At 38.0% G+C, this 17,414-nt stretch overlaps 1 protein-coding gene across 5 annotated transcripts in view; it reads right to left on the bottom strand.

Annotated features, from left to right (window-relative positions):
• LRFN2 (leucine rich repeat and fibronectin type III domain containing 2) overlaps nt 1-17,414 on the bottom strand; it is a 212,168-nt gene that overhangs the window by 62,738 nt on the left and 132,016 nt on the right. The window lies entirely within an intron of this gene.

The following is a 17,414-nucleotide window of genomic DNA, read 5'->3' as shown; positions in this document are numbered from 1 at the left end:
CTTGAAATAAAAAAAAAAAAAAAAAGAGAAAAAAAGGAAAAGAAAAGGAAAGAATTGGTTATTCTTGACACAAAGGTAAAAGAAAGAACAGCAATTAGAACAATGTGATATTAACTGTTCTGAGTACTGGCAGAGAGGAGCCATAAAATTCAGTCATTCCAGCTTCCCAACTCCTGAGGATTCAACATCTCAGCATTCAGTAACACTCAAGTTTTGAGGGCCATCTCTCAACTGTGCAGTACAGGGAATAAGAAAATTCAGACCAAACTAAACTGAGGATTCTTTTTCTCCTCACTTGCATCTGTCCTAATCTGAAATATATCCAAACTTGAACAAATAACTCAGAATAAAAGCATACAAAGAGCAGTTCTTTCTGAGTATGCAAATGACCCTTGTGCTTGCTGAGTCTCAACGTGGCAGTTGTCACATCACTTCACAGGTGCCTGAACATTTACTGTCTAACATCAGCAGGTTACTTACCTTGTGAAGGCAAGGGCTACACTCAGTTTTCTCACTGACTGCGAATGAAAGGCAGGCAACCATTTCTCTCTTTTTCTACACTCTCCCACTTACTTTCCTCATCCTCCTACTCCCCACTGTGGGAAATATGTCCTAAAAATGCAGCTACCATCATCATCTTTGCCAAAAATTTATCACTGCAACCACCTTCCCTTGTGTGAGTGAAAAAGGAATACTGGCAGTGGCAGTATGGGCTGTGGAGGAGGAGAGGTAGGAAGATATAAGGATGGAAATAAGAAGGTTTCTTTAAAATAAAAAATTCTACTCATGTATAAATCCATTTCCAAAAACCAAATAGCTGGGCTGAAGCTGTACTCCAAGTTGGGACATTTATGGACGTTATTCTTTGCTGCCACAACACTTAAGCAGTCATTTGAATTCATGCAATATTAGAGCATCACTAGCATTCAAAATTAGCAGATGGGAATGAACATGGTCTACCCCCATTTCAAACCGGTGAAAATTGCAGCACATTAGTGAAACAGAGTGGAGAATCCCAGATTTGGTGCCTGGTGGGTAGCCAAGAATAACACCAAAGAGATACTCCATGCATGTTTCTCATTACTGCCATTACAGGCTTGGGCAAGAGAAAAAAAAGCTGAAATTAAAACACCCCATTATGACTTAGACCTGCAGGTCTTTTGCACAAGGGAGTCCTACAGACACTTAGAGCACACAGTGAGCTGGTGTGACTATTTGGGATGGTAAGGCCTGGGCACAGGAACGAGGCAGACTTCTTGTAGGAGCGCCAGGCTTCCTTAGCCTCACATCATTGCCACAGCCAGCACGAACTGCAGCTCTGCAGAGCACCTTTTGTGCAGTGGGAGGGAACAGACCTGCACAGAGAAGCAGCAACGTCAAGGCACTGCAAAGATGATTTTCTGATCATCTTTGCATTTATGCATTCACGCCACTTACTCAACACTTCAGTGTGGCCACAGGCGAGGATGTGGCTCCTTTTTAAAAAGCAAACAAACACAGAAAAAAAAATCTGTAAGGAAAAGAAATATTGGTGAGAGACACTTGGAATATAAACATCATCTGGCAGGTTTACTCAATGTTGTATTTGAAATTCTAGGCACATTTTTCATCCTAATGTATCTGTTTGACACAGATATAGATGAGCTACTCAGAATGAGCCGAGAGGTCATAAAACAGCTCTCATGAAAGACTCCAGATACTGTTGCTAAAATGGTTCCAAAAGTGGAAATATTTGGTCTCAAGCTATTTCTAATTGTTCTGCTCTCCCATGGCTCTGTGAATAGGACACCTCTGTTCACAGCAGACTGCAGTTTTTTGAATTGTTCAAGGATATATGCACACACCAAGGACGATACATGGAATAACACAATGCTATTGATCATTAAACATTTGATTTTAAACCCTTGAATTGTTTCACCAATTGCTTCCTATCTCCTTCTGTAGTGCTGCTATACTCCACTTTTCACTCCCACTCCCAGACCAAAACTTAAAAAAAAGTCTGCAGCTGTTAAGTCATTTCACTGTAAAACCTCATTACAAACAAGTTGCACTGTGTTCTGGTTTACACACCTTACAGCTTTGCACGTGTCTGGTGATCTTTGAATGTAGGCTTTTTCACCATTTACACAACCCTTCAGTCTGGTCTCAGGTAAGGATGTGGCTCTTTTTAAAAAGCAAACAAACATACAAAAATAGAAATACAGTTGTTCAGCCCCACACATTTATGCCCAATTTCAGTGAACACTGATAGCCCAAATAATTTACAGCTTGCTTTCTTCAAACACACAAGCTTCTAATGAAATGTAACTGCCTAGAATATTTCAAGGACTGGCAGGTGGTGAATAGTGGCAAGAAGTGTATAGCCAATCAATTTTTGAATGTACAGAAGTGAGGCCATAACTAGTCCTAAAGCTTCGACAGGTTAACTGTGTTGAAATGTGCTATAATAAAAACCTCGTTTTAGCCTTAAAAAGGAACAGAGTAATTTCTAAATTCAATGAATCCTGGAAGCCACATCTGTAATAATATTGGGGCTAATAATGTGTTTTTAAGAGATTACAGTTGTAGTCCGAACTACAAAAAGCAATCAAGTCTCCATATACATCTAAAATAAAGAATTTTAGTTGTTTCTGCAAATAAACTTTAAATGCTCTTGTAAAATATTCAAATTATTCTGGTAAGGAACAGCTAAGCATAGGAATAAGCAAAAATTTCAGGAGTACTAGGAGTTAAGTAATTAATTTCAGACTTAGTTTTCTGTCTTACAGTGAAGGCAATCTTGTTCTCTTAACCTTGCCAAATTTTTAGAGTATTTCGGCATGGCTCCATGCATTGCTCTATCCTCCCCAAACATACTGCCAGTCAGATATGATGGATGACATCTCTTAGCGCTCCCCACATCTAAAATCAATGCAGACACATTTTCATTCTGGGATATTGATGACTCTTTTTTTGATTGTCCCCAGCACAGGTAGCTGCAAGATGCCACTTCAGTCTTTGCTTTGCTGCCTAAGAGGGGGTGTCTCTTCATGGCTGCTCCATGTGTGCACTGCTACCATGCCCTTAACTTTGGGACTCAACAGCACAGAGCTGCTGTAAACCTAAGAGGGGCCAGCAAAACTGGGTCTAAGCAGAGATCTTGCAAGGCTTGTTCAGTCCACTCGTCACCTAAACACAGAAAGCTGGATTCAGATCACAAGGATCTGGTGCATTAGAGATCAAAAATACTTTTTAAAGTTGTTAGCTTCTGGAACTCAGAAGATCCTGGTGTTCACCTGCCAGCCCTCAGATAGCAAACATACTTAACAGCTGTGGTATCTTGAAGCAACAAGCTTGATATTGTCCACCTGCTCTTCAAGGCAGGGTGACCTTGCAGAGATGCTTATCACAAAAGAGGAATAAAGATCTAAATTTGATGTTAGCTTTTCTTCAGGAAAAAAACAAACAAGTGACAGTTGACTAAGTGCAGGAGGAGATCTACTAACAAAAGACTTGCTTATAGATTATAGGTTATGAAAGGTTTTAATCTATCCAGTTTAAGGAGTCCTGGAGCAGTGAGGGCTGGGAAAGCTAACAAACACACAAATATGTCAAAGGGGAAAGTGTAAATTTAGTTCTGGCTAGGTCAAGACACAACTTGAAAATCTTACGGAAATCTCACTGTCCAGACATATAAAGCACAGTAATTTCTGCCTTTCTCATTTGGTTTATCCTCTTTGGAGTAGGAGGAGCAAGCAAATCTCTATGTTCCTGCCAGGATTTTGTTATCTGATTCTTAATCTAGCTTCTGAATCCTATCTGAAGGTCAAAATATCCCAAGGAAAACTATTCATATATTAACAAGTTTCTGACCTCTCCAAAAATCCTCCCTCTATAAGGAATGATATGAGGATAGGGGTCTTACAACTTCTTAATTACCAGGAAAAAGCCCCCTTCTCTCATTCTTTGGTACAAGAGCTTTAGTTACTGCAAGAGAAGGAGACCTCTGGCCAGGATTGGGGCATGGCATAACTTTCTGAAATAGAACAACAGTAGACAGATGCTCCTTGGAGAGTTAATGTGGGATGAAGAGCTATGAAGCCATGAAGGTTTGCAGGGCTTTTTCAGACAATGCATTCCCTTCAATCCGTGGAGATTTGTGTCTCATTTTGTGAAAGCACCAAAATGAGTCCATGAGACACTTTCGAAAAAAAGAGAAGGAGAGTGCTAGAACTCCTATTTGAAGTCAATCTTATTTTGTATCACCACTAAACTGTCCTTGTTATGTCCTTGTGGACACAACATACAGAAAGCAAGTAAATTTGTAATTATTCACTTTGATGTGTAGTGATATTAAGAAAATTAGAAAACAAATTAGTTAGAAATGCAGGGGAAAAAGGTTTGCTGCAGACTTCTCTCATAATCCCAGATGCAAGTGAGCACTGAAGCTTGCAGAGAGTGAACTGTTCTGAGAATTTAGGATAACTGAGTTTTATTCTTCCTTTATCAGCTTCCCTGATATCAGGCTCCACTTTATCAGTAACTCTCAGTTCCTGAGAAATCATTTTGCTGTACTGTAAGGCTCCTCATTTATAAAATGGGGATAATGCCAGCAATCTCCTTTCAAAAGAGGCCTGTAGTGTATCGGAGGAAATTAGTAGATGTTGTGATTACACTGTAATATACAAATGGTTCTTTTCTTCTATGTAGCACTGGGGATTAGCAGAACTGAACTGCTGGTTAACAGTGTGGTTATGCAAAACAGACAAATTAGACAAAACCCAGATTAGGTTAATTGGCTAGGCAATTATCTTCCTTTATTCCATCAAAAGAGGGATATGATACTATCTAGTTTCAGTCTAAAACTGCTTTAATCACAGAACTTGCAGGGACCTTTCAAGGCAATTCCTTTGGGAAGGTACTTGCAACTTCCAAGACTCAGTTCTATAGTAACTAGACTCTTTTCTTTTCTTTTCTTTTCTTTTCTTTTCTTTTCTTTTCTTTTCTTTTCTTTTCTTTTCTTTTCTTTTCTTTTCTTTTCTTTTCTTTTCTTTTCTTTTCTTTTCTTTTCTTTTCTTTTCTTTTCTTTTCTTTTCTTTTCTTTTTCTCCAGGACTATATACTACCTTTGCACAGTTTTTTTTTTTTTATCATCTGGGTCTATATACTACCTCTATACAGTTTCTCCTTCTGAAATGAATGCTGGGACTTCAAAATCGAGTAATACTAATTTATTAAATGCTGTATCAGGAAAAGGTGAAAACAAAGTTTAAAAAGCTTAGTTTCTTGGGTGTGAATTTTGTAGGTGTTGTAGACTATACACTAATTATAGAGGAATTGCTAATTGATGGTGTCATTATGCACTATAATTTGCCATGAGAAGGGGAAAAGAAAGAGAAAGAGAGGTACAAGGGTGAAACGGCAATTGTTTTGTAAAATTATATTCCAGTTAGCTAGCACACTTTCCTGTATAGTAAAGCCTTACTGTGAAAATACCAGTTTCACTGTGCTCTGCTAAACTTCCTCTTAGATAAAGTTGCTTTCACTTTAGTGCAAAATATTACTGTCAGAACTAGAAATCTGTCCAGAAAAGTAAAACACTGGAATATGAACAATTTTCATTTTCTAGGAAAAATTTAATGCCAAGCATTATCCTTTTTTTCATTAATAAGTTTGTCCCCTACTTTAAGATATTTGTTGGGTTTTTTTTTTCTTCCTTCAGTCCAGTTTCATATGTTTTTATCTAAAGTTTAAAAAAGAAAAAAAAAAAAAGAAAATATCCAGGTAATTTGCCATTGAGTGTTGTAAAAAGGGTCTGAGAGAGTCCAACATTTCAGGTAGAGTGTCCACCTCCAATCTCAGTAGGATAGAAGTAGGCTGGTAGAGAAAGGGGAGAGGGAAAGTATCAGCGGGGGCATACTGGTGAAAGATTGACTAAAAATCATATAAAAATGATTTTGCTTTCAGCAAAGCCAAGACAATTGTAAAGATAGTGAAGTGAAAAGACCTCACATGGTGGACAAAGATTAAGAAATCAGGAGAAAAAGGCAGAAAAAGATCAGAGGAAGACTAGTAGGATCTAAATTGAAGTGAAAATGTCACACATGATGTATTGCCTGGGAGCAAGAGCATGCAATTGACAAATTTGGGCTGCAGACTAAGCATTCTCCTTGGCTGACAACTTTTGTGATTTGCTTGAAAGTTTTATGGGATATACTGGTGTAATTTTTTCTGGTTTTTTTATCCTAGAAAGCCTCCATTTCTGTAGTGATGGAATGAAAATAGAATCCAAAACATTACTAAAAATTAAGTAAGCTAACAATGGAAATGAATTTCTCACCCTTAAGATTTCAAAAGAGATCCTTGAATATATGTCTTCAGATCATCCCAAGGCCTCAGGAATTAAAAAAACAAACAAACAAAAAAACCAAAGAAACAAACAAAAAAACCCCCCCAAAACCAAAAAGAAACACCAAACAGGTAAAAAAGTAGCAAGTATATTTCTATGTGAGATCTCTGTTTTGGCAACTGATTCAAGACTTTTTAATTTAGAATCTGGGAAAGACAGAGACCTATTTTGACCTGCATCTTGGAAAAATGACAGTTTTATTTCTGGTGTCCTGGGAAAATAGATGTTTGTTAGTATTAGCAACAGGGTATAATTCCTCTGTCAGTCATGTCAACATAAGGAAATGTCAGATAATACCAGGAGGTAGCCAGACTTTTTCAGTAAACACTAAATCAACCCAGCATGAATAATTTCTTGCATTTTTATTTTATTAGTTTTGGGGGGGGGTTTATGATATGCAATCATAATTTTCCCTTCAGATGGAACATTTATTATTAAACACAAATCCCTTCTTGCTTTTCTGAAACTTATCTTCTCATCACTCATTCATCCAGCTGCCCTTCAGAGAATCTCTCTTGTCAAATAAAACACATAGCACATATAATTTAATTATTATTTCCTAATTTGCTTAGGTTCTTTCCTGCTCTTTTGGAAAAGTGGGGTTGGAGGTGGGGAAGAGAAGATTGAGACAAAAGCAATTGATATGCCTGTCACAAGATGATGAGCCAGAGAGATACTGATATTAAATATATGCCTTGTGCTATAAGGGAAAGTAAAAAAAAAAAAAAAAAAAAAAACAAAAAACCCCAAACAACCCAAACTTTAAACTATTGGCTCAGAGAATATAAAATGTTTAATAGGCTGCTGAATAATGTCCCCTGGGGGTACTTTGGAGTAATTTATCAGGTGGCAGAGGAAAGCGTAGGCCTCTATGGGACATTATTTCACAAGGCTGAGAAAGGGAAACCATGGTACAAGGTGTTCTGCTCCCCTCCATTGCCATTTCTCTCTTCCCTTTATAATTCTCAAAAAAATTATTGCGAACCACAGTCAGGCTCAGTGGGTGAAGCACTTGGATGAAGATTGCCAGAAACATCTTCTGATGCTTTGAATCAATGAAGGTGCTCACTTCAGCTGTTTAGGTGCAAGCTACTGCTCTGGGACAATCTCATTTTGGTTCATGTTGGTATGACAACACAAAATTAGACTTTCAGGCTCCCTGATCTGTGCCATAATTTCTTTCATGTGGATGTGACAGAAGCAGACATTTAGTACCCTGAGTTTTCAATTTTATCTTTGTAGGGAAAGCATAAATACCCTAGGAAGCCTTGTCAGTACTAAAGATTATCCAGTCACACCCAAGCCATTCAGCAGCACATAGAACACCTTTCACCTCATTATACTAACTGCCTCAGAAAAAAAATTCCTCACACTAATTCAAATCCAACTAAAACATATTTAAGCTCATTAGCAGAGTAATTGAAAGCCCACACAATATTTCTGTTAGTAAACGTGAAGATGAAGTATTTACGGAAACAATGCAGAAGCACACTAACGAATTCACTCTGTATCCACACGTAAATGTGGAGTTAGAAAGCTCTCATAATTCACAGCAATGTTTCAAAGAGCCAGCCAGAATATTTCAGATTATTCAACAGTATGTAAAGCTAGCAACTGACAGTGGATGCAAGATACTACAACCAACCTCTTTCTAAAGATGGGGAAAGGTAAAAGTTTTCCATGAAAGGGATGTTCAAGTCATTAAGCAGAATTTGGGACCTGAGACACATTTTTCCCAGGTTTTTATGGACAAATGGCTCATACACGTGGCGGAAGGGTCATGGTTATTCTCTCTGACTCAAGTAATTCAGAATTCTTTTTTGCAGTGTTAGACAGTTACATCAGAAAAGGTCATGCACCATACCAGCAGAGGTTACCAGAAGGGAGCAACATTAGAAGTAATGAGCACATTAGAAACTCAAATGAAATTAATTTGGAAAAGGGAATCTGCTATTTTCCTGGCAGAACACAGCTGTCAGATTCAGCCATATGCTGTCCTTGAGGGTTACAAGTGGGGTTTCCCACTTATTTCCAGTGAAATCTGTGTAAATTGTAATGAAGGGATGCTTTAGTGGTTAACAGACACCCACCTCCTTTTTCTGTGAGAGCTCACGTGAGCTGAGATGAACAGGACCCTCGGTGACTTAGTAGCAATTTTGTCCCTGCTCGCAGCTCAGAGCACTCATGCCAAGTTGAAACTCACATGTGCTGTAGAAACTTGGTGTCCTACCACACAGGATAATTTTATGTCCAGAAGGTCGTGCCAGAATGACAAAAACTCCAGGCACTGCCTGAAGTTATGTTTGCCCATATTTTGTAATTGGCTGGCCAATGCAAACTTCAACATGCTGTTTCAAGTTCTTCTGTCAAAAAAATCTTTGTGCACTGGTAAGAGAAGTGTGGAGTCAGCTAACAGCTGACAAGACTATTCTAATTATTCCAACCAAAAGAAAGAATTTTGAAATGAAATGAAATGAAATGAAATGAAGTGGGTATCAATATGTATGTGTATATACATATACATATTATATATTACACTGTGTATACACTGATATATCAGTTTGTACAGAAGAGTGTCAGCATTAGTTTAAGGCATAATTTATTCATTATTTAAAAAGTTTAAACACATATCATTCAAGTGTTTCCCTGCTTCAGTGATTGAACTTATTGCGGATATTCTCAAGAGATAAGGAATGGTTTTCTACCAGAATCTCACTTATCTCTCTTATCATAAAGGTTGAAAAAAATAGTTTAATTCCCAGGGGAGAGAAAAGGAAGAACTGCATTTCCCAATTCTAGAAAAATGAACTAAAGGCATATCTACCAACTCACCAAAGACACAGACATAACTTACCTATGTTTAGAGAACCTCTCTGGCAAACCCTCTATCCAATTAGCAAACATTGGAAACACCTTTTACTGTGTAAAAGGGATACAGAAGAATTGTTTGCTTCTTGTAAATTAGAAAACTTTTTGAAAAACGTATAAGCAAAGTAATCATCAAGCTTCTAGATTCTGAGCTGGAAGAGAAAAAAAATATTTTGGAACAAAAATTTCCATGAAGTATGTACAAGGTAAAGAAAAGAAGAATGATCCAAGGTGACTTTTGCAGTAACATTCAGGAATTTTTTTTCATATGCAGAATGAGAACAAGGGGTGCAAAAATCACTAATGGACAGAAAATATTGCCTCCTAAGTGAGAAAACAAAAAAAGAAAACAGAAAACAAAAAAAAAGAGAAAAGAGTAACATAGATATGTAATGAAGGTGTTTCTTAAAGCAGAGGTCTTACATTTGGTAATTTTCTGGGTATTGCACATCAAGCAAAGGAAAAGGAAGGCTAGAAAGACATGGAGATATTGAATTTTAGAATGCTCTGCTAAGGGATAGCAGACAGTTACATCCTTTCAGTTTGTGCTACCAAAATCAGACAAAAGCATTGCTCACCAGCCAGAGACACCCTGCTTCTTTCAAAGCTGAGCCTGGACTGAAAATGTACTGCACGTAGAGTGACAAAATACTTACTGAAAAGGAAAGTAAAACACATCCAGCAAAAAAACAAGTTTTAGTTTATAATGACCCCAGGAGAAAGAAAATGAGAAGTCAGTTATAGCTTCAAATAGTGCTTGATTTTATTGTCTAGAAATATGTTTTATCATTTAGCAATATATTTCTCTGATAAAGGATCTTAGATAAGTGCCACAGATTTCTGGTACATGAACAAAATTTAGCAAAAAGTAGTCTACTATTTATTTACATTTTACCAACTCTCCACAATTAGGAGTCTAAAAGCAGACTTCTAGCAGCCTAGTAAATAACAGCAGTCCAGAATCCAGGCTATACATCCCATTAGTGAACTCATTGGAAAGAGGAATTCTTGAGCAGTGTTATTTAGATTTTTCTCTCTTCCAGCTATCAGCTATATACTTTGCAAATATATATTTGGCCATCCTAAAATTAGTTCTCCCTTTCAGAAAGTATGCAAAATATTTTTAAGTACCAGAAAAGGAAAGAAAGCCTACTCTTTAACAAAGTTGCATATTAAATGAGTTCATAAATATAGGACTATTCAAATTTTGCATCTCCATTTCATTTAAGAGAACCCCAATTTTTCTCTTTAGGTTTGGTGGTGTAACATGTAGAAGAGAGCAGAATTTCCTCTTATGTTTCAGATTCACCAATTGATTAAAATTTTACCTGGCTCCTGAGATTTACCCACTTACAGCTTAAATTTCTGAATATGGTTTTAAGATCAAATATACTCAGACAGTGAGCAGGTGATCAAGAAGTTAATTTGTTTACACAAAATCCCCAAATACAATAAATGGTAGGTACGGCGTCAAGTCTGTTGATACAGCCACATCCAGAGCTGCTAGGTTTATTATTCCTTTACTGTGATTAATTGCTTGTCATCATTCCTGAAGGTTTCTGCAGGCATGGATATTTCATTGTTTACCAGGAGAATACTTGTTATAGGCATCCATATGAGGTCATTACAGACAATGAAAAGCAGCTTATGAATAATTTTACTGAAAAACTATAAATTCTGTGGAATAACAGAGTGCTCTGTACTGTTGAAAGGGAAATGAAAGAATGGATTTTTCTTTATCTTTGCTTGAAAAACTTTCAAAGAGTAATGAAGTAAGAGACTGACAGATTGCTCTTCTTTGGAGAGCTTCAAGGGTAAAGACTGAAAAACTCAAATTTTTCATTCTGTAAAATCTTCTCTGAGCTTTCCTGCTGTAACTCCAGATAGCAAATAAGTACAACATGCAAAAACTACCCTAAAAAGGAGAGTGGAATAAAATTCAAATCAAATGCACAAAGGTACTAAATGCACAATTTTTTGTGTGCTTGAAGAATACAGAATCATTAGTCACGTCTACTATCAGACAAGGGAATGCTGTCCTCATCCTGTCAAAATGAGCAGTAGTAGAAATTTGCCAAACGTTCGTTGATATTTAGGAACAAAAAGGTTGAGCTGAACATTGATTCATTACACCAAGCAGCATCAAAACCTCAGCATGATCCCTTCAGAAAGACTAAAAAGTCAAAAGTCAGACTCATTTTTAGAAAAGAAGCACAGTAAATACTTTTAAAAATCACTACATAGAAATATAAGATTTCAGGCTTCTTTGGAGAGCACAGCCAGCGCTGCATTGTACGGTGTATTAGTTATAGGACTCTGTTTTCCCATACATATATTTGTCATGAGTATTACCAGTATAGTAATCAGCATTTGACTCAACTTTTCTAATACCCAATGTAAACCTAAAGAGGAAACTTAAGCATGATCCTCTGTAACTACTGTATGGACTGGGAATTTTCTTATATCTTCAGTGATTAAAGAACAAATTATATTACCCTTGGGAAAACATTTTCCCTTCTTTTGTTGATAAATGGTTACCTTAGAAGTACCAGAGTGCAGCTCAGAGCATATGAAAATGAGAATAAGGAAATTTTACTCTCTTATGAAGTACTGCAAAGTTGTGCTTCATTAGCAGAACTGCTGATTTTGGCTTGTCTGCAGTGGGCTGAGTTAGAGGCTGTCCTAAACTTGCTTCTGTATCAGTTGATACACACCTACTGGGTTCTGAGTTCACTTCTCTAAATATTGTTTCAGGCCTCTTCCTAGGTCACACCCAGACAGTGCCAATCCTGTGACATATGGAATTAGGACAGGCAGAACCACCAGTCTGTGGCAGGACTCCAGCAAGGCACAGTACTTGTCTTTGACGTGAAGAGAGAATAAAGGCCAGATGATCATCTTGATTGATGAGATGGCCTTTCTTACTTTTTTTTGCTGGGGAAGTTAGCTGACTTTGTAGAGGTTTCAATCTTTTTAGAAATTTAATTTCCTTCCTTATTTCTCTCTCACACCAAAATGACAGAAGGCCAGTCACCCACAGAAGAAATGAAGATGCAAACCTGCTGAACAGCAGCTCTGACTTACAAGATGGGAGGACGTAGCCTGTACCCAACTGCCTGACAAAGGAACCCCCCCATTTCCCTCATATACCTAATAAAAGAAACAAAGTGGGAATGGTCTAATAAGAGCTGTCTTTGGTCCTGAAAATCTGCTTAGGAGCTGGCTTTGTTTCCACAGTGGCTGGAGCCATCTCAAGCAGAACACACCCATGTTTCATCCCTTGTACCTCTCTCAGGAGACAGTAGAGATGTAAAAAATCTTGTGTCCAAGTGTCTGAAGGGCTTTTCATTCACTTTAAGATTGCTTTCAAACCTGACACTTAGGGTGTAGTCCTTTCCCTGCTATGTTCTCTCTGTCTTTGCAGGTGTGCATTTGTACCATTCCCCCATGTTCAATGAAACTTTTATTGATATTTTATATTGATGCTATTGATATTTACCCTACTGTGACAATGCCAAAAATCATTGTGATGGTGCCAAAAATCATTACTTGGTTGTTGGAAAGGGCTATATTCACAGATGTAGTGGAGATAACTGTGGCACTGCAGAAAACTTCTATGAGCTATTGGCTTTTACAAAACTTTCAGAATTTACTGTCTAATATGCCTCACAGACAGACTAAAATTAACTTACCTCAGATAACAGAAACTCCAGACAGAGCCAATGATTCCTCACAGTGCATATGTTTTTCTCTTGCACAATAACCTGACTGTAAGCTACAAGTCAAAAATGACTCTGATCCTAAATTCATGTGGCTATGCACCTAATGAAGATAAAACTGTGACTCACAGTGATTAAATTTCAATGAAATATTGAAGAATGCTTAACTGACTTCAATACTTCAGCAGTAGAAAAGAATTTATTCTGTCATGACTAAAATTCATAACCATGTTTCAGAAAATGAGTAGATATTTAATGACCATGCTGGCAACATTTTGCAGTTCCACAGAAAAGGTGAATGAACAGAAAAGTTTCTATAAACACCAGCATAATTTCTCACTCCATAGTGCAAATATATGGTAACCTGCCACAGATTTCACTCAGGTCTTTTTTCCTCATGTGCACTCTGGGTTTGTTGGCAAATACTGGCCTCTTTATTCTCTAAAGTGTCCCAGAACTTTCATAGTCATATTTCTGGTTCCACTGCTATGTGGATATTTTTTTTACCTTGCTATGAAATGAATCACTCCACCCTCCCTCCAGCACGAAGACAAATGTGACTGCTGCTCCTGAACATATGGTAGAGCCTAAAAAAAGGGTTATCTTGTAGGAGTGTATCTGTATGCATCACTTATCACACCGTCCCCAACAGAGAATTTAAGAGATGATAGCTTCTCTTTTTCTTTCTCAAACTGCTCATGTTCAGTGTTTCTCTGTCTACTGCTTTCCAACATACTCATGATTCCTCGAGAGAGGAAAGCCCACTCCAGTACAATTGGCCTTTTACATATTGCTCAGCAAGCTTGGATTTGCTCTGCTTTCAGGGACAAGTTTTATAAGGTTCAAAAGCAAACATACAGAAGTTTTCCTCCTTTTTGTGTTCATAATTTCTGTGTGACATTATGGAACACTTACTTGTCTCTGAAGAGAACAACCTGTAATCATATGAAGAGACAGATTTTTGAAGTTACAAATTTCTACGCTGCTCTCAGTTCGAGAGAGAAGGTGTTAGCATAATATTTTATCCCAAAGCAATCTTCTCAGATTACAAAGTCTGTCTCCCTCAAGAAGCTGTGGACATCTTCAGAGCAACCCATGCGATGACAAGAAAGCGTAATTTTTCTGTGAACATTCACTAGTGTCAGGAAAATACTTTGAGGATTTCAGAAAGCTTTAACCAGTATTCAAAAGTATTTGACTAGAGTAGTCTCTAATGTAAATGCTTTCTATAACTCAAGAGACAGCTACCATGAATCAAAGGAAAAACTGGCTCCATTTTTGTCTATAAGAAAATCCTATACAGGTGGAGATGGCTCCTCCAATGGTTTTGGCCAAAATAGATTTAAAGCTTGGTAGAGAAATGGCTGCTGTACTTGCCAACAGAAAAGTTTAAGTATATGGGTCAATATGACCATAAAGAAAATGCAGAAAAAATGCAAAGGCATCAGCATTTCCATCTTGTTTTAAATCAGAGTACAGTCATGGGTATGTGCACAGGGGCCCTAGTGAGCTCTTTGGTACTGACACTGCTCACCCAGTCACAAGTACACTGTGTCTTAATAAATCCTTCAGTGATGACCAGCAATTGTTTTAAGGCTGAGTTTGTGCTCACTAAACCTGGCCTAATCTGTACCACTGCACTGAGCCTGTGATTATTTCTTAAAAGAAATCTCTTGCAATCTTTCACCCCTAGCCTTGCTGGCTTTGCAATGCTTGAGGCGTTCACACAGACATATCAAAACCAGCAGGAGGGCAACACTGATGAATGGCTGCAGGGACCACTGAGCATCCCAGACAGCAACACACCAAAAGACACATCTAGACCAAACCTCTTCCTCAATGAACCACAGCACAGAAGGCAGCCTGAAAGGCAGAGGCACTACTCTAAATATCCTTAGATGCAAGAGTCCAAGGGACTGGCTACTGAAGAACATCCCTACAGTGAAGCAAGAAAGAAGTATACGTTTTTATATTTTTCCATCTCAGATGCAGCCTAATGTAAAGTGTTATAATATCCTCTTAGTTCAGTCAAGCACAAATGCTTTTTTTGCAAGCTGTATCTTGCTGAGATAAAATCAATTCAAAAGACTTCAGTGGAACAAGATAGAAGACACTTTGTGGATCATAGCTTAATTGCTTACCCAGAGAATAAACAGGGATAGAGAAAGGCTTTGATACTGCCATATGCCTTCTGCACCTGTGGACACTACTTAAGGTTTGTCCTACCAGACTTCCAGACAGCCAGCAGTCTCAGAAATGGTCAGTACCTGTGGTTTCCACCAGCCTTACTTTCAGTAACATTTAGGAAGGGCTGGTACTTGGAGACAAGTACTGACTGAAATCTTGACAGTCCCTGCCATGTCAGTTATAAAGGCTCTGCTTAGCTTTCAAGGAAGACAAGGCCATGTAGTACCTTTTTTTTGATACAGTCTAAAAAGATCCATGTGACTGCTGTGATGTGGCTGCCAGTTAAAGTAATGAGTATTCACTCACAAAAGTTAAGGCAATTGAAACCTTAATGCATACAACTGTAACATTAGCTTATACAGAGATGTTCAGTGTTATTGAACCTGCTGCCTTCACCAGAAGACTTTGATTGACAGTTTGACTGCTTTTATGTTCTTGCCTTTGTGGGAAGGGGTGGTTCCCAAATGTTAATAGCAGTATGGGTAGTCATGATCATCTAGTCTGACTTTCTGTTCAGCAGAGTTCAGCAAAGGCTGGGGACTTTATCCAGGGATTCTTCCACTGATCCACAGCACTGTGGTTTACTGGACACAGAGACTTAAAGATTTTTCAGGGGCTGAAAAGTTGTTGACTCTATGTCTGTCTACTTGTTCATACCACAACATCAAAATGTCACAGCTCATTTCCACTTTGAATGTATAGATTCTCACTCCAGCCTGAGAAAGATAAAAGAATGGTTTACACATCTGAATACAAAGAAAAGACAACAAGCAATGAACAGACTTTGAGGCAGGATGGAGATATAGTCTATTTAAATCTGTTGAGAATTATTATAGTTCTGAAATTTACTTTTGGAGGAATCAGAGGATGATTTGAACTTCTATACTTGCAGAGAGGAGGCAAGGTGTTGTGGAGATTTGGAATATAAAAAATAATCTTATGGGTGATGGATGGTCTGCTACTGGCCAAGATGACTTGCTAAATATTTAATGTTTTTTTATAAATAATTTTTATAAAATGATTGAAGGACAGACTTGAGAAAGCTCAGGTGGTCACAGACAACCTGTCAAGGCCAGAATAAACATGAAGACAAGTATCAAGAGTGTAATTATGGGAAATACCAAAGACAACTGGTTGAAATGGAAGGGGATAGAAAGACTACATGTAAAGAGAAACACCATGATACCTCATGCATAAAAGGTATTTAAAGCCAGTTCTAGATTGTCCAAAGATATGTTGTGTTTTCGTATTCCGTCACTTCCACTTGAAACATGTCTGTGACTGTGAGGTACTTCTGTGTGTTATTATCATTATTAAAGATGACATAGAAAAAGTCCCCTAAGATTTAGCAGCTTTTTCAGAAGGTCACAGGACCACATGAACAGAAGAATGTAAAACCAGTACCTTTTCAGAGGAGCACATTAGTTTTTACAGTACTACTCAGTTCTAAAGTGGTTCTACTATCACACATGTCGGGGAAGCCAGCACCGTTCAGCCCAAGGGTTTTGTGCAGCAGATCTTTAACGCTTTCATGACAAGCCATTTTCAAAACTTCTGTTGTGTAGATGAAGCAAAGGTGACCTTTGTCCTTTTCTCCATTTAAGGTCAGCAGCAGTTCTCTAATCTATTGACAAGGGCACACTATGCCCATGGAGAATATCCATTGTTCCCAATGATTAATAGTTGCATTGCACTCCCCTCAGGTCACAGCTACTCAACACCTGAGAATTTGAAAATGATGGAACATCCTGGGTACAGATAAACTCATGAATCCTTCCAAGCCAACAAAAATCACCAGCTTTCTAGGAGGTTCTTCACAAGTCAGAGTATCATTTCCAGATTAACATGTGCATGTATCACAAGAGTGCGGGAAGCAGATCACTGATAGGAGGTACTAGAGAAGTAGTTTGACTGATTATCATCACTTCTAAATGCTGTTCATTGTTCTTCACTTTGCAGTAAGAAAATGTCAGAAAGGCAATAATTTATTGTCCACTCTATCTGTGTCTGTGGCCGACATTTCATTTGCAGTTGTGCTGAGAGGTGCACTCTGAAGCACACGACTTACCCCAGAAACAGCAGTATAATAACATCACAAACCAGCTTCCAAGAGGGCTGCCTGTGGGAGTAGTGTATCAGTCACTTGGAGATATAGCTGCCGATTTTAGCCACCAAAAGCTTTTATTTCTGGTAGCTCTGTAGAAAAAAATTCATACATCAAAGAGAGTTGGACTATGTTTAGGCTAATGGATT

The sequence above is a fragment of the Passer domesticus genome, chromosome 3 (assembly GCF_036417665.1).
Source record: "Passer domesticus isolate bPasDom1 chromosome 3, bPasDom1.hap1, whole genome shotgun sequence".
NCBI classification, from domain to species: domain Eukaryota; kingdom Metazoa; phylum Chordata; class Aves; order Passeriformes; family Passeridae; genus Passer; species Passer domesticus.
Note: the sequence above shows the minus strand (reverse complement) of the source record. Positions and strands in the feature narration are given on the sequence as shown.